At 43.4% G+C, this 18,979-nt stretch overlaps 1 long non-coding RNA gene across 1 annotated transcript; it reads right to left on the bottom strand.

The window, feature by feature from the left end:
• Window positions 1-179: 179 nt before the first annotated feature.
• On the bottom strand, window positions 180-15,730 carry LOC125434194. The gene is made up of 3 exons (XR_007244746.1): window positions 15,617-15,730; window positions 1,331-1,407; window positions 180-459 (listed from the first exon to the last, which is right to left on the bottom strand). It is a non-coding gene; the product is annotated as an uncharacterized LOC125434194 (long non-coding RNA).
• Window positions 15,731-18,979: the final 3,249 nt, after the last annotated feature.

Here is an 18,979-nt window from a genome sequence, read left to right as displayed (position 1 = left end):
TAGGAGTTGTACATATCCCCATTGTTATTGCACTATGTAGCCATGCATTTTAAATCATCACCTAGAATTTGTGCTTCATTTGTGGCCTGAGGAGTCCCCTGACTGTGTAATTAATTCAGTCTTTAGATTCTTACCATAAACACTGGTATGAACTGTAGATGGGGAATGAGGGTGTGGAAACGAGATCCAACTTTTGTTGACATAAACATATTTATTTAAGTACATGTATGCCACTTATCAGCCCAGTGGGCACACAAAGTGGCTAAAATTACCAAGCGGCTTAAATTTACCAAAGTGCAATGGAAGCAAACAGGAAAGGTCTTGAGAGCCAGGCAGGTTGCTCATTGTCTCACTTGCTTAGCAGATCTTCTTCCCATTGTCCAAGCTGTTTGAGCTCAGAGCCCTTTGGCTCACTCTTCAGGTTCCAATTTTGGGCCAGCGGTGACTTTAAAGATTTACCTGTAAGAAAGAGTGAGTGCAGAACTACAAGGCCTGACAATTGGCTGATGTTCCCAATCCCTCCCCTTGAATCAAAGTGCTAGTCTCGAAAAGGATGGCTGGATGTCCCCTGTTCCACTCCACTGTCATTTCGTGAACTGACTGCTCATCCTATTCCTCTCCACTTGCTTTCTGGTTTAACTTGGAGAATTTCTAAAATAAATCGCTGAGTGGCCACATTGATTTGAACTGCAGTTTACAGTTAACACTCCCCGCCCCAATGCATAATGTTGAGTATGAGCACCTATGCATATCTCTGGGAAGGAGAGACACAGTATGTGCTCCTATGTGCGCATTGACTAAATCCCAGCACACACAAGCACAAATCTTAATCAGTTCGTACAATGGCACTAAGATGTCTTTTTGCAATGCTCTCTCAAAACTCCAGATGAAAATTGTGCCAAGCTCAATGTATGCAAGGAAGTAAACAAAGTCCAGGCAACCAAAACAGAAGAATGATAAATCTTTACCACTACTGTTCTGGCCTCCAAATTGGATCAGGCATTGTGAGCAAAATTTGACAGTGATGAATTTTGTAGGCATCCTTCCCTGTTCTCAAAGTGCATCATCAACTATATTTTTTTCACACCAGGTTGTTCAAACATCCCTATCACCCAACACTGTGTAATTGGGGTGTTGTGTGGTTTCCGGGCTGTATGGCCATGTTCTAGTAGCATTTTCTCCTGCTACAATGCTACTAGAGCACGGCCATACAACCCGGAAACCACACAACACCCCAGTGATTCCAGCCGTGAAAGCCTCCGACAATACTTTGTAATTGCTTCCCAAGCTTGGAATGGACTTGCATACTAGATTACACAGACTGGATTACCTTTCCTGCATTGTCTTTAAGAACCACATAGTAAGTGATCCAGTAGAAGTCACTCTCCTTCTTCCTGTGGGTTCATGCTGTAAAGAACAGTGCTCATATAGTGAGCTGGATGGAAGCACAAGCATACAGCTCACAGGAGCAAAACTTTCTCACCTTTCCCTTGCACCTTCTGCTCACTGCCTTCCATGAAAAGCCACTGTTGAGGAATGAGGGTCCCTCACAAACAAAATGTATAGTGGGCTACAGTGAGGAAAAGTAAGCGTGCAAAACTGCCTGGTTCTCCTCCTCTTTCTCCTCCTGGCAGAGAGAGCACTGGAAAGAAAGCTTTCCCATTTGCACAAGAGAGATGCTGGAACAATTTGGCCTAATTCCCTCTCTTTATTTCAGCTCCTTTAGCTGTGTTGCATTTTATTTCCCAAGCTTATCTGACTCCTGGCAGAGTATTTTCAGGGTGTGCAGGAAACTTCTGGGGGAAAAGGACAATGGAGAAGGATTCACCTCCAATTTTTTTCTCCTTGTGTTTCTGTGACATCTAGAAGAAATATAGTCAACGAGATAAAGATGCAACTGACATTAATGCACCTACAAACTGTCTTGGCTTTCAGAGATGCATTGTGAAATCTGGAATAGATCTAATATTCAGACTGTACTTCTCTGTCTCTCGTGTTGCCAACTGTTTGCCTGGCAAAGGTTCTGTGTTTTAAAAAGTGGTAGGACAGAAAGGAATTAAACAGATGCTGTATTCCTGAGCAACATTATGCGGCGATGGATAAGAAAAGGCTTTGTTGGGTTTCTGTCTGTCCTTCATTTCTTACTCCAATCCAATCCAAAACTTTTATTAGGCATAAAGCATTTCTTATTTATTTCTTACTACTTTTACTTATATCTCACTTTTCAGCCCCCAGACTCGGAGCCTCTATCAGAGACAAAGTTGGCAACACAGTTTATCCCTTTCACCCTTGCATAAAATACACTCAAATACAAATTCAAGTAAGTAACCTCACTGAGTTTCATGGAGCATGCATCTTTTGGACATGAATACAGCAACTATAAATGACAGAGTCTGCTTTCAGCCATCACAAACAAACCATGGTTTGTTCAAAATGAAAATGATGCAGAAGACCTCAAGGTCCTCTGCTTTCTCTCCCACTCCATTTGTTTGACAAACCCTGAGGTCCAAATCAGACGCTATAACAAACTGCAGTTTATTTCTTAACTGTAAGACAGGACTCCAAATTGTGGTTTAATCCTGTTTTGTAGAGAAGAGGCAAACCACTCCTTGTTCAAGTTTCCTATCTGGAGTTCACAACAAATTGTCCAAAACTAATCTTCAGCTTCACTGTGGCACAGCAGGGGCAGAGGGAGGAAATGACGCTGTGGTTTGTTTGTGATATCTGAATTAGCGTTTGTACGGTTTCTTTCTCAAATTTATAAGTTAAGTCGTTTAATGTTGCATGCAGAAACATTTCCTCAATTCTTTCAGTTTAGTTTTCGACTGATTGCTCATTACAGCTGATTGGGGAATGCTGTTTTTCCGCTGAAGATTTGCATAGCTGTCCAAGAAGCAAGGACGTTCAGGACCCCCAAAAGCTTCATGGATGGAAGTTACATCTATGGATCAAAAAGAATGCTTGGAATGCAACTGAGGATTATGTTTGGGTCATGTTTGTGTTAGGATGTCTTCATCGATTGACGGGTTATGGTAGATCTATCCGCACATTGCCGATAGCCAACAATGGCTGTACTGCAGATTTAATGCATGATAAATAGTTCTGTTTTCCTCTAGAGACTCTTGCTAGATTTTATATACTTGAGACCATTACTGCTGTTCACCAGGCAAGGGTGTAAATGTATGGTTGATTTATGCCAATATTCAACTTATTGTACAGTAATATATTTGACATGGTATTGTTGAAGGCTTTCATGACCAGAATCAATGGCTGGAATCAACAGCCAGAAACATTAGGAGCAAAAACTACCCGACCATGGCCACGCAGTCCAGAAAACGCACAACAGCCATACTTGACATTCCTTTTTTTTTTTTGAGTCACAGCTTCAGGGATTTGGAAGTAAGCATAGGCAGATCTTCCCAATTCTTGCTTTTTGCCACTTTTTTTACAGTGATTCTTTTTTAATTTTTATAATATATTGAACTATTTAAAAACATTTCTTTTACCAGAGTTGGGCATACTTCACTTTGCAACAGTTTGCTTTTTTCCTTCTTGACTTTTTTTCCCTTTTTGGTATTGGGGGTAACTACTGTTTTAATTCATGTCTGCAAGCGTGCACCTAAGTCGGTGTGACTAATTTCTGAGGAACTTACACAGGAATTCCATACATGCCCCATTCAAATAAACAGCATTTGCTGAGCTGTAGTGGCTGATGGATTACAGTTGAGCTGAATGTGCACACATGGCTGGATCTTGCACTGCTGTCATTACTGACACCCAGGAGGCAAGTGAGTACAGTAGTGTGGAATACATGGAGGCTTTGATGTCTTTGGCAGGGCTGATATAACCTCCAGTTCTGCAGTTGTGAAGATGCTCAAAGTTTTATCCTTCTGGTAGATAGTGGCAACATCACATATGGGGGTATAAGTGAGAGGTAGACTAATCTATCTCTTCTGTAGGCATACTGTGAAAAGTCCAAGTGTGTTTTAAATGCTGTTAAATTCAACTGACCATCTTTCAACACAGCACCAATTAGTGTTTCCATGTAACTGAAATGATATTAAATTATTGAAGTGTTTTGCATGCCACTTGTGTGGTTCTTTAAAAGAGAGAGAGAAAGAGAGAGAATGTTACAATGCTCTTGACCACCAAATGAATACTGAGCATAAGGACAGAGTAAGTGGTGTGAAGGGCTATGTTGAAGTGGGGAATGGTTGGAGTATGGAACTGTGAGGCATTACAAACAGGCTATGTTCAGATGTCACAGCGAACTGCAATTCAGCTGCGATGAACTATGCTTTAGTTTCTGTTTACCTCTCGTTACCAGATTTGCATGTACACAGCCAATGATCAAACATTACCTGGGTTGAAACAAACTGTAGTACAAATGGAAGGAACCTGGGGGGAATCAGGGTTTGTTTATTTCCCACAGACGCTATACCAAGGCATCGTGGCTCAGCAATAGAGTATCTGCTTTGCAAGCAGAAAGCCCAGGTTCTATCACCAGCATCCCAAGTTAAAAATGTCAGGTAGGAGGTGATGTGAATGATCCCATCTGAGACCTTGGACATCTGTTGTCAGGCAGAGTAGACAGTATTGACCTTGACCTATGGTTCAGTACAAGGCAGCTTCATGTGTTCGTGTGATGTCTGAATGCAGCCACTGGTCTCGTTCCGAGAGAAGCAGTTCATGAAAGAGCCAGAACATATTAAGAGGTTCACATTCTCCATGGAATCTCAGCAGTGTCACTGCTTGGTCATGTCAAGTATCACTCCTGCCATGCTGGAGCTGTAGAAACTGACTGTACAAAGGGTAAGTAAATGACGTGGTTGTTCCCCATGCCAGCAACTAGACAATATGATTGTGGCATTTCTGTGCCTCATTTGAAACCATGGAAGCAAGAGAGAGGGATGCAACTACATAGAGGCAGAAGCTGCACCAGTCAAATAACATAAGGATGTGCTCAGATTCTGATGACAATTGGAAAACTTGAGTCACTGTCTTTTTGGCAGATGAGCTGGGGCCTCTTTTCCTTAGCCAGTATTGCTGCCTTACATTTTATGAAGCTCTGAGACATAATTAACATAAATAACTCCTTGTATTGCTTCAAATGTTGGTGTTTTCCATTAACTCTTGCCCCTGAAACGTCTTCCTGACAATACAAAGATACATCTAAAGCAGCTGAAATCTCTCAACTCAAGAAGGCCTACCTCTGTGTTAGATGGGAGCCAAATCGAATGATGTTGTTTTGTTGTAGATGGAGGTTGGACAAAGCAAAGAGCAGATGCTTTTAAAAATATCATGCAGGGGTCAGGGTGCTGGGTTAGAATCTGGAAGACTCCGTTTTAAACCCTCGCCCTACTGTGGAGCTTGCTAGGGGACCCTGGTCTGGCTCCTTCTTCTCTCTCAGTCTAATCTACCTGTGTGCCTTTAAAAAGTACACTGCAGAAAAATTCCACAGATCTACAGATTCTTCTGGCATAGCTGTTAGGTGATGAAGGTTGTGGTTAAGTGGAGTTCCTTCCTTGCCTACATTTATGTAAGTACAGTATGTATTCTATTTACATCTCACTTTTCAACCTCTAGACAAGCGATTCTCAACTGGGATTCCGTGGTACCCTGGGTTGCCGTAAGCACATCCCAGGGGTGCCATGACAATAATACTGACCCCCCTCCCCCCCACACACACACGGTACCAATCAAGCCGCAGCAGCAACCCTGGCCTCTGACCCTCCCCGGCCTCCCTGTCAGCCTATGCTGAACATCTCTGCATGCGCATCGTGAGGGTCGCAAGGCAGAGTGAGGGCACTCACGAGCTGGTAGGCTGGGCCTTCAAGCTGCCGACCCTCTGGAGCCTGTTCTGGCATGCCAGCTCGGTCCCTTCTGGCCTTCCGAGCGGTAGACCTGGGCCCCTTCCGGCCTTGCGAGCAGAAAAACTGGGCCCCTTCTGGTCTTTCGAGCAGAAGACCTGGGCCCCTTCTAGCCTTCTGGACAGTAGACCTGGGCCCCTTCTGGCCTTCTGTGAGATATGAAGAGGAAGGTCAAAGGTACCGTGACGTGGAAAAGGTTGAGAAACATTGCCCTAGACTCAAATTCTGTATCAAAAGCAAAGTTGGCAATGTGCTTAATCATTGTCAGAATTGTTAAAAGGAGAAAACCCAGGAGGGGAGAATGATAAGTTTTCAGAAGAAGGATACGAATGTACTAAGTAAATAAATACATCCATGGTTCTTTTCATCTGGGACTCTTCGTTAGCTGAAATGGGTCAAAGACCATATATGAAATGGATCAAAGAGTGGTGAAGGGTCAAAATCCCTTTGAATTGCCCGGTATAGGGTTGTGTGGTAACTAAACTAAATGTGTCTACATTCTAAGTGGACACTGGAAAAGATCTTACAGCTGATAATGGATAACAACATGGTGTCATTCATCCTTGAGAAGACCCAAGACAGCATCCATCAGTTCTGACTAGAGACATTTTGCTACTCTTACGAGTTTGCCATGTGCCACCCAAGAGGCATTTCCCAAGATCCCTTGTGGTGTGAGTGAGTCCAATGGGTAGTGCCTTTCCTAGTTTCATAAGTCAACCGAAATAATTGTCTGGTTGCTTGTGCAGTCTTGACAGCCCTGACAACGGTGTTTAGAAAACTGTACAACAAAAATATTCATAAACTACTGAGATAGAAAAAACTTGTTGCTTTATACCAAAAGCTGTAATGGAATGCCTGATTAGAAGAAACCTTTAAGCAGGGGGATTTTGCTTTTTTTAAAAAGATAGATCTTCACCAGCAAGTGGAATGGACCAGCTGTAAATGGTACATTCTCCAACATTCTTATTTTCATCCTGTACTTTCCCAGACATTTTTACTGCCTATTTAACAGTGGCGTGCAGAGTGATATCAAAGGGAAAGAAAACCTGGATGACTGGTACATACATATCTGATTTATGGCAACACAGAAGTGGTACCATATTTTAAACAGTATCCCTTGAAATATTTTAGCAAGGGAGTCCAAACTCCCCTGAGGCCAGAGCAACAGATTGCCCTTCATCTCCTAGTCATGCGTTTAGGGATGCAATGATAAACTTTAATCCTAGTAATAGGTTCTGGAACAAGAGTATGTTAAATATGCTCTGCTATGCAATACTCTTTGAAGGCTCTTCTTCTGAGAGGTTAGTCTGTTATGTGTGTGTGTGTGCATTTCACACTGTTTACTTTCAATGGTGACTTTGATTTCTCATCAAATAAGGAATCTCTTCTCTTGAAGTGTTCATTATTTTCATACCACCAATGATAGGACTCTTTTGAAGTTCTGTTCCTGGAATACAAAAAGTTGCAGGAGGAAAAGGAAATATCCTAGCGAAGTCAGTCTCAGAATAGTTCTCATTTTTAGTAGAGATGTTGATTGTACTAGAGAAAATTATATTTATGTAAAAAAATCAAAGAGAAATGCATACTTCTGTGGTCCAGAACACTTTGAGTTCAAAAAAATCACTGAGTAACCTATAGAAAATAACTAAAGGTAAAATCTACATGGAAGCTGTTACATGTGTTCCCCAAAATAATCATTAGCAGTGAAGCCATCATAAAAAAATTACTGGTAATTTGAATGTCACATGAAGACAATATTTTGGAATTCCCCATGCCCTGGCTTCCTTCATAAAATGTGTTGGTTGATTTCCTCCATGATGATCCCATGCATTTGACCATCTTCATGGCCACTTCTTTATTTACACTGTTAATACACTTATATCCCGGTTTTTTTCTTAAAGTCAAGATAACATATACTGCTCTCCTCTCCATTTCATCCTCACAACAACTTTTTGAAGTAGATTAGCAACTCAATGAACTTAATGATGTAAAGGAGATTTAAACCTGGGTCCCTCCTGTCTTTCTCTAACACTGACTGCTATCCTTCAGTTGAAGAACTAGATCATAACATTCAAAGGGGAATTTCCAAATGGAAGTCACACAGTGTGGATAGGGTAGCACCTTTTGGCACTGCAATGTTATGTCACTAATCAGACAGGGAAAGCAAACTGCTTTTGACTTGGCTGCTGGGCACTTTTGTATTCAAAGCTGCCTTGGGTGAGCTAGAAAGTCCAAATCTCATCATGGTTGGGAGGCATCAGTTTGCAACACAAATTACCTTGCAGGATAGACTCATGGAATCAGTTGCCTCAAAATAAGTGAGCTAATACTGCAATATTGCACTGTTGCAGCCCCCAAGCAATGAGCTTATGTGTGTGAACAGTTCTAGAACGGCAGACATGTCCATTTGTAACCACAGAACATGCCTACCATGAGGTTTTATTTATTTATTTATTTATAATTAGTTTTATATACCGCCCCTCCCCCGAAGGGCTCTGGGCGGTGAACAACACAATAAAACAATAGTTACAATAAAAACCCCATTAAAACAACAATCAATAATATTATATTGGCATCCAATCATAAAAACAGAACTTCATAGATCCACCCTGGAAAATAAAACAGAGAAGCGGAGAACCCAGAATGTAAAGAAAGGAGGGGGAAAGGGGAGGGGGCATCAGCGGCCGGCCCCTCCAAACGCCCGGTGGAACAATTCGGTCTTACAGGTCCTGCGGAACTCTCCAAGATCCCGCAGGGCCCGGATAGTTGGTGGTAACGTGTTCCACCAGGCAGGGGCCAGGGCTGTAAAAGCCCTGGCGGGTAGAAACCAGCAGCATCATCAAGGGGCCAGGGACCACCAGTAAATTGGCCTCTAACGAGCGTGAGAGCGTGTAGGGACATATGGTGTAAGGCGGTCCCGGAGGTACGAAGGTCCCAGGCAGCGTAAGGCCTTAAAGGTCAGCACCCATATCTTGTGAATGATCCGGAACTCAACTGGAAGCCAGTGCAGGCGGCGCAGCACAGGTTGTATATGTTCTCTAAAGGCACCACCTGTGAGAACACGCGCCGCCGCATGCTGGATCAGCTTCAGCTTCCGAAGCAGACGTAAGGGGAGGCCCGCATAGAGCGAGTTACAATAGTCTAACCTAGAGGTGACCATTGCATGGATCACAGTGGCGAGATCCGCCTGGGAGAGGAAAGGGGCCAACCGCCGGGCCTGTCGAAGATGGAAAAACGCAACCCGGGTTATATGGGGCACCTGGGTCTCCATTGAAAGAGACGAATCCAGGTGGACCCCCAGGCTGCGAACGGAGGAGGCCGGTGCCAATAAAGCCCCCTCCCACTCCGGCGGTTGGAAATCCCCCACCTCCCCCCTGCGGCCCAGCCAGAGGATCTCCGTCTTTGATGGATTCAGTTTTAACCTGCTCTGTTGTAACCATCCAGCAACCACCTCCAAACAGTGCTGTAGAGCTGCTGGGGCGATGACTGCCCCCCCCCTCCATCAACAGAATGAGCTGAGTGTCATCAGTGTACTGGTGACAAATCAGCCCAAAGCTCCACACCAACTGAGCAAGGGGTCGCATGTAGATGTTAAACAACAGCGGGGACAACAGCGCTCCCTGAGGCACACCGCAATGAAGCGGGCACTTCTGGGAGGCTTGATCCCCGCACCGCACTTGCTGACTCCGGTCCCAGAGAAACGAGACAATCCACTGAAGGACAGTGCCCCGCAACCCGGAAGCGGCCAGGCGGTGGGCCAAAAGGTCGTGATCGACCATATCAAACGCTGCGGTAAGATCCAATAATACCAGCAGCGCCGATCCGCCTCGGTCAAGTTGTATGCGGAGCGTATCTGTGACAGCAACGAGGACAGTCTCCGTCCCATGCCCAGCACGGAAGCCGGACTGGAAGGGATCGAAAGCCCGTGTGTCCACCCAGTACTTAGCAAGAGATCATTGAATTCCTGAGAGAAACAATCCATTTAAAAATAAATGGAAATAAATATTTCTGGCAGCCCCCCAGGAACGTAACTGGGCTGAGTTGTGCATGACATGAAAATCTGCAAGTAGGTCATGAAGTGTGGGAAGCTGATGAATCCTGTGCAAAAGCCCAGAATCTTTTAGGCTTGAAAAATCCCCCTGATAAGAAGTAATATCAAGCAAGGTGATTGTTTGACAACTGATGAAGATATGCATTCAAATCCTCTGCCACAGAAGAAAATAACATTCTGACATGCTATGTCACCCTTTCACATCTTTTTGTTGAACCAGTTTTGAACTTGTATTCTTTGAATTGTCCAGCAGAGGACAGAATAGCTCCAGCAGTTCTTTTCTTTTGTCACAACACAAAGGAGAAACTGCTTTGAAGGAGAGCGAATCTAATTGAGTCTGCCTGTGTTCATTTATTTTTCATGTAAGGGGCCAGACAGTACCTTTTACATTAATAGTTTAGTTTTTTTTTTTAAAAAAAACCCTAACAATCTGGAATGCTTTCACATGTTCAATAGTGTGCCTAAAAAGTGAAAATCTACATTACTGTGATTAGAAAAGCCAAAAAAAGATAATTCAATAAATGTTGAAATGTAGTCATTTTTTTTTCATATGGTTACTTAATATGAATGATTGGGTTGTTTTATTGTTGCTCCAGAATTTGAAATTGTTAGCATTACCATTAATGTGTCTCAGAGTGAGTTCAATCACAACAGAAATTGGTTTCAAGTAGCTGGCTCAAGTTGGACTCAGCCTTCCATCCTTATGGGTCTGTAAAATGAGTACCCGGCTTGCTGGGGGTAAAGCTGGCTTGGGAAGGCAATAGCAACCCACCTCGCAAACACAGTCTGCCCAGTAAATGTGATGTGACGTCACCCCATGGGATACCTTTTCCTTTATCGCAAGGATTGAAGGGGGGGGGGGCAGAAGGGATCTACCAAAGGTGCCTGGGAGATGGGATGGTTATGGGAGCAGCACTGAAGCCATATCCACATTGACTCTAGTTAATAAGGCAAGGTGTAGAATAGTGGCTATGAATATATACTGGAAATGCATGAGTGCAGATATCTTTTTAGTCACAAACTCACTAGATCCTTATAGGTAAGCTATGTTAGTCAACATCTCCCATAGGCAATAGTATTAGATTTCCATGCAGGGCTATTGTAGGGATTACTGGGATCATGTATGAAAAGCAGCATATCAACACAGCTGTTATTTTTTTTAAGAAGGTAATCATTGTCCTGTTCCTATGTTCCTGTTCAGGAGAATACTCATAGGAGGGAGCAGTGTGTGTGTTCATTCTTTCCATTGATACATATTGCCCTGTACTGTAGCGTTCTTAGACCATAAAGGTGCATTCAATATAATACCCAGAGAAGCCTTATGGTAAAAACTTGCCAAGACAGATATGGACCCCCATCAACTTATTATTTTGCCCAACATGCACTTAGAAACCTCTTGTCAAGTCAAATCCTCTGTTAATAGTCTTTTGATCCCTACGATTCCAACAAAGAAGTCAAGCAAGACTATGTTTTAGCTCCGTACTTATTCAACTTGTTTACTAATGTCTTGGCCTTGCATCTGGCGAAAGTTGATGGCCATCCCCCAAAGATAGGGAAATGATATAAATCCCCTGACTTCTTTATGCAGATGATGCAGTGGTCCTTTCTCGCACACACATTGACCTTAAAGGCTATCTTCATGCATTCACAAATTACTGCCATCTCAGTTCTCTTACTGTTAATCTTGATAAATCTAAAGTGATTTATTTTCCAAAGAGGTGGAAGCTCCTTAAATTGAAAGCTGAGGATATGGAGATTGAGCAAGTTTTAAATATCTGGGCCTGAATTTCAATTTCAATCTCAAGTGGTCATCCCACAGATCCTGAGCTATCAATTTAGCTACATGTTCAGCATCAGCACTCTCTAATTTCTACTTCCTCCAAGGAAACCAGTTTCTTCCTGCCACAACTACCATCTTTAATTTGAAAGTCATTCCACAACATCTATATGGAATACCAGCATGGATTCATGCTTATAATAGAACAGTTGAATATCCTCAGTCTAATTTTCTCTGATAGATAACAGGAATGCCTAGATGTGTCAACTATTCCACAATTTGTGCAGAAAACAATCTCTTGTGAAATCACTATCACTTGTGATAATCATTATCAAATCTTGGCTGAATGTGCTCTTCAACTTCCAACTGATGAGTCACCTGTTAGTTAGAAGATACCAACCAATCCAACTGGCACAGAAAAATTCATCACATGATCATGTCTATTGGAATAGACTTTGGCCCCTTGGTTCAATCTGACCAGCCTAGTCAAATTAAGGTTAATAACACAAAGTATTTGTAATCATGAGACAGCAGCATTATTCCCACAGGAACCAAAAATTTGTTCCCCCAATTTTCAGATATCCAGTTTAATCCAATTTATCTGATCTTGACGCATCCTCTCAGACGTGCCTTCATGATGGCTAGACTGAACTGTTTTCCATCTTCTGCTCTCTCTGGAAGATTCCTTCATGATCCATACTCCATACAACTCTACATTTGTGGAGGAGAAATGCCAGATTCTATTTCTCACACACTTTTTGACTGCCAGCTTTATAACGATCTGTGTGAGAAATTAATTACTCAGCAGTCCAAGATAAAACAGCCCCTAGCAAAAGGGGGGAACTTTCTTTCCTCTTGTCTGATAAAGATCCAGCACTCACCAGCTCAGTAGCAAAGTTTCTATCACACATATTAAAAGTGAAGACTTGTCACTAATAAGAAAATGGCAGAGCTGTTCAGCCACTAATTATTTACGTTCATAAAGATATATAGGCATATTATTATATTATTGGCATATATATGTACAGTATATGCCAATAATGGTATCTGTATCTGTTTGCCATATGTGATATGTTCTGGGCTTCTCTCTCTTCCTCAAAATGATAGAGTATCCACTTTACCTACAGAGAGGCAATCCCCACCATCTTCAGGTAAAAGGATTAACTAGCAAGTGATATGAAAAGACTGCTGCTTGAGACCCTGGAGACCTGCTGCCAGGCAGAGTAGAAAAGAGACTAGGACAAGCAGTAATAGATTCAAGGTGCAGGAAAAGAGATTCCACCTAAACCTGAGGAAGAACTTCCTGATGTTCAACAATGGAATGCCCTGCCTCAGAGGGTGATGGAGTCTCCTACTTTGGAGGTTTTTAAACAGAGGCAGTGGAGGGGTGGGGGCCGTTCGCACGGGAGCGTGCGAGCGGCTCTGCAGAAGCCAGTGCAGAAAGGTGGCTTCACACGGAGCTGCCTCTTCTGCATCCCCCCCCACTCACCTCGTCCTCCAGCGTCGCTCTGTAGGCCGTCAGGGACCCGCCCACACTGCCCTCCAACCCCTGGAGGTCGGAGGGCAGCGTGGACGGGTCCCTGACGGCCTACAGAGCACGTTGGAGGACGAGGTGAGTGGAGGGGACAGGGAAAGTGCCGTCTTCCGAGTGGTGCAGTTCGCACCGCGCCAATGGGAAGACGATGTTTTAGAATAACCTCGCTCAACGAGCAAGGTTGTTAGGAGCGGCTTGACACCGCTCCTGGGTGGCCAGGATGGCGCTGCTGCGATCCAGCAGCGCCTCCTGTGCGGATAACTGCCCAGGGATGGTGTTTGTGCCATTCCCGGGCCACTGTAAATGGCCCGTGTGGAAAGGGCCTGAGGCTGGATAGCCATCTGTCAGGGGTGCTTGGATTTATCCAGTGGTGGGATCCAAAAATTTTAGTGACAGGTTCCCATGGTGGTGGGATTCAAACTGTGGCATAGCGCCAATGGGGCTGGGCGGGGCATGATGGGGGTGTGGCCGGGAATTCCAGGGGCAGGACTGTGGCAAGGATGCAGCCGCTGCGCCAGTCCTTGGGCAGGAAACAAATGCACGCAGGCTGCCACGCACGCCGGTGCACCTCCTGCTAGACTGCTTCAAGTTCTGCGCGCTACTGCTGAGAGGAGGGGCGTAACTAAGGCAAAAATCACGTGGCAAAATCACCAATTATTAACCCCCTCTCAGCACACACAAATAATGAGTAACCTACTCTCGGGAACCTGTGAGAACCTGCTGGATCCCACCTCTGATTTAGTCCCCCTGCCTGGCAGGGGGTTGAACTTGATAGCCCTTGTAGTCCTTTCCAACTTTATGATTCTACGAAAATGCTGAACTTAATATCTATTTATTTCTTTTGTTGTCTGTCTTTCACACAGAGGCTTAAGGCAGATTACAAAATATGTTCCAAAAATTCAGTCAGATAACAAAGGCATCAAATGAGCTGTCCAGTGAACAAGCCAACAAAGGAGTGACTTGACAATTAGAAAATGATGCAAACAGGAATCTGTCTAACGCGTGATGTACCACCATCAATCTTGAGACGGTTAAAAAACTAGACCAACCATCTGACTCAGCAGATGACAGGAGCTTCATCTGTTAATTCTCTCTCACACACAATAGCAGTGGACTCTGAACAATTGCCTTTTACCCATTGGGTGAAGCAGCCAGGCTTGGACCTTGTGCATGCATGCAACGCCACCTTGAACCATGCATGCAATGCCACCTTCTTCTCATAGCCCATCATCTTAGCCGGTTCATCCATGTCTTTCTGTTCCCTTCTCCAAACTTCAGTGCAACCATGGATGGCCAAGGGGCAGGATGTATATAGGGAGGGCTCCCAGAGGCACCTAGTGGGCCACTGCGAGTAGTAGAGTGCTGGATTGGATGGACTCTGGTCTGATCCAGCAGGCTCATTCTTATGTTCTTATGTTCTTAGGGCTGGAGAAGAGACTGGTTCTCTGTGGATCATCCACAGGCTGCTTCTACAAACAAGGATCCCATTTCTCTATATAAGTTAAAGTGACCCCATGAATGTAACATGTGATCTCACACTCAGCTTCGTCTGTATTAAAAAGTAATGGGCTGCATCCCCCACATCATTGCATATTGTGTGACATCTTGTGCGACAGCAATCATTCACAATTTGAGCTTTCTTGTGTGGACTAGATCCAGTGATATGTGTATGCAGCCAGTGATATGACCATTTCAGATTCCAAGTTCCATTTAATAAAGTTTGCAGCTAGAAAGTCCAACATTTGGTGGAGAAGTGAGACCACCCTGAATTCCAATAACAACTTGCAATAAAAACTTGGCCTTTAAAACAATGACTTGGCTGCTTTCTAGCTTTATGAGGGTTTTTTTTAATGTTAAAAAGAATACTTCCACTGTCTTTATATCATAAAGTGTCTTTTATATCTTTGCATAGAAGTCTTTAAAATTTGCAATATGGTGAAAAGGAGAGAGGCAGGGTCACAAAAGAGTTTTTAGACTAAAACAAAGCTGAGGAAATGAATATACTGGAGTTCAAGTGATATGTGATATTTGTACTTTTAAACTCAGTGCAAAATAACAGTGCCTATTGTATGTGTCTGTTTTTCTTCTAAGATGGCAATAAAATAAACAATAAATAAATTTATGAGTATAACAATTCACAGTTTCATAGTTTATTCAAGTTTAACAGCCCATAGGCCATACACCCATTTTTAAAAATTTTGACAGCAAATTGCAAAACAGAATTTTGCCACACCTACTACACAGCTTTGATTTAGATCATTAAGAAGCAACTTTAATTTCACAACATCAGGAAAGGGGGGAAAGTAAATATCCATTTAATCAGGAACTTTTTCCTGCCTGTGTTTTTAATTATGGTTATTTTATTCAAGAGTTTTTAAACCTACCTTTTCCATCACAATGAAATCCAAAGCAGATTTGTTCATTGCTGCCACTTAAAAAAAAACCCCTCAGGATTTCCACCAAACTGAGATCCATGTCAGAGTTCAACAAGCTCTGATTTGAAGAGCAGGTTCAGATCCCATGGAAACCAGCTGATGGCCATCCAACCATTCAAGCTTAAGGCCAGTCATCACATTTTTGTTGGTTTTGTCTCCGTTTATTTCAAGTGTTCGTAGGCTTTTTCTCTTCTGCATTGATCAGTTCTGACAGAAACTGCTGCATGTTTGAACAGCAGCTTGAGCAATTACAGTCAACTTTGCTATGAATAAATTACCAACCCAAAGGTGTCGGTGCCAGCTGGGGAGTTTGTTTTTACCAGGGACTAACTCGTGAGCCTAATTTGATGGAGCTCTGCTAACAGCTTAGCCTTTAACCCGACTAAAAGGTGAATTAGTCCCCAAGGTGCATGAAATCCTCACCCCAATTAATTCTGCATTCTGAGTACATATGCAAATACATCAGGGTCCATACACACTTGTGGGTGAGTACTGCACTGCAAATAAAGAAATTACAAACTTAACCAGCCATATAATTTCTGCTGGCTTGCCAGTTATGTGTTTGGAAAAGACAAGATAACAACAGGCAAATGCTTTTCGCTATCATCACTTCTCTCATAGCTAGAACAGTACTTCTGATTTTTCTCCGTGAATTCTTACTACCGTAAGACCTGGAACTTTTCCTGAAAATTCTCTTCTTAGAAAGCTTTAAGAAAAACTTTGCTAATTATAACACAAGAAGCAAGTGTGTGTTTCATTACTGAACCAAGTTTCAGTGCCATCATTACCAAAAAGTAGGTGAGTTGTCACTTGATCTCCAATTAAAATTATGACTATTAATTCATTTGTCACTTTTCAGCCAGATTGATTTGTATAGTGACTGGCTTACAATGAAAATCTATTGTCATTTTTATTTAAAGCTGATTGCTCAGGTGTACAGTTTTACTTGGTTTTGACACATGCCTGGTACAGATGACAACTCGACATGTATGGAGGGAGAGCAGACACAAGTGCACTGCCACCATCTTATATGGCCACAGAGGATATCTGTCTAGTATGACTGTGTGGAGGGAGTAGCAACGGATACATCCTCTTCCTGTAACCAGAAATGCTGCTTTCAGAATGCTCTCCCTACACGGGGGGGGGGGGGGGGGGTTGTCAATTGTACTGGGTTGTCATCTGTACAGTGAAAGGGGTTACATCAAAAGTTGCTGCGGGATGGGGCTAAGTGGAAGAGTATCTTATTTGCATACAGAAGGTCCCAGGTTCAATCGTCAGCATCTCGAGTTAAAAGGACCAGGTAGAAGGCAATGTGAAACCCTAACCCAAGACCCCGAAGAGCCGTTGCCAGCCTAAGTAGACAATACTGACCTTGATGGATCAATGGTGAGAGTCAATATAGGGCCACTTCATGTGTGTTCTGATGCAATAGCACAGTCATATGTTTTCACATGGCCCCCCCCAAAAGCCACTTCCTTTGACACCTATCTACCAGCACCACTTAACATTTTGATCATGTGGATTCATGAAAAAGAAGTTTTTGAGAGATTCCACCAGGACTTCAACAACTTTCTTCCAACCATCGTTTTAAACCTGGACCAACTGTCACACAACACAGGTTCACTGTAGCACAAGTATGCGATGGACACATAAGTACTGCTTTATACCTAAGACCCAATGGCCACAACACAAACCTACATCTTGCTTCCAGCTTCCATTCTGAGCACACCATACAATTCATTGTCTAGAGACGAGCCATATGTCACAAAGACATTTGCTCAAATTCCTCTGACAGGGATTCACAACTGCAAGATTTACATCAAGCATTCTTTAGATTACAATACCCAACCAATGATGTCAAGAAACCGATCGACAAGACCAGAATGGGACACAGAAATAGACAATTACAAGACAGAAGAGATAACAACAGAAAACCACTAATCACCACCTATACTAGCTCACCACTCAAACCAGTCCAACAAAACTGTAATGAATTTTCCAGTCCAACAGATCATCAGTTACCGGTAGTTATAACTCCCCTTGGGCAATGCCATTCCTGTCTCATAGGCCTTGGAAGATAGGCCTTTAGTTGCGTATAGATACTGCCCCCCACATAGCTTTTTATAACAACGCAGGACACCTAACATAGGCACAAAGCTAGGGACCAAGCCCTGAACAAAATCCAGATGCCAACTCTGTCCCCATATCCATTCAAAAACCTAATTCAGAACCTAATAACATTCAGAACCTAATAACATCAACTATACTATACTGAGCTCATCCTTGAGCTCTTGCTCTAACATGATATGTGATATCATGTGGCAACAGTGCTATTCTGGCCTCTTCAAAGGACAAACTGGTCCATCCTCATGCAAAAGATTAAATGGGCACAATTCTGTTATTGAAAATTGGGATCTTCTATGAAATTTATTTTTAAATTTAATTTATTTATAGTCACTCCCCACTTTGAGACTTAACTTCTAGAGGCCCAGAGAACAGAACCGGGTCCCTGATGAATATAACTACCTTTTTGGAGGTAGTTTTACCAAATACAAAAAGAAAGGTGACAGGAAGATTCCTTGAAACATGTTGCCTTACGGGCCCACCTTGCACTGGCCTCTGGCTCTGGGCCCCCATCTGTGCTGCTCCTGGGGCCTGCCTGGGCCAGCGGCTGCTGTGGGCAGAGACCTGGCCTCAGGACCCCTCAGTCTGGGCATGCTCAGAAGATAGCTTGGCCTCTTGCAGCCTGCCCCATGCAGAGCATGGAGGGGGGAAGGAGGTACTGCTGCCCTGTGGGGTGAAGTGCCCACCTTTCTGGCCCGGCACCTTTGGCTGCTGTTGTGCAGCCAGCTGGGTGAGCCTGGTGGGGAACTGGGGGCAGGGGGAGTGGCACTAGGCCTGGCCTGACTCAAGAGACGTATCTGTGGAAAATGGAGCTCCCCCCTGGAAAACTCAGATTTTTGCCCCAGGCTCCATTTTTCCTAGATACGCCTCTCCTGCGAAATACTATTCAAGGCCGGGCCTGCTTAGCTTCCCAGATCCAATGAGATTAGACTGGCCTAGGCCAGTCAGGTCAGGTTAGGTGTTTTAAACCTCACAGATCTCAAGAGAATGCAAGTACTACCGTGTTTTCCCGAAAATAAGACAGTGTCTTATATTAATTTTTGCTCCCAAAGATGCGCTATGTCTTATTTTCAGGGGATGTCTTATTTTTCTGTGTTCTGTTCGTCGGGCATGCTTCCAAACAAAAACGTTGCTACGTCTTACTTTCGGGGGATGCCTTATATTTCGCACTTCAGCAAAACCTCTACT

The sequence above is a fragment of the Sphaerodactylus townsendi genome, linkage group LG06 (assembly GCF_021028975.2).
Source record: "Sphaerodactylus townsendi isolate TG3544 linkage group LG06, MPM_Stown_v2.3, whole genome shotgun sequence".
Lineage (NCBI taxonomy): Eukaryota > Metazoa > Chordata > Lepidosauria > Squamata > Sphaerodactylidae > Sphaerodactylus > Sphaerodactylus townsendi.
This window is presented reverse-complemented; position numbering and strand designations above follow the sequence as displayed.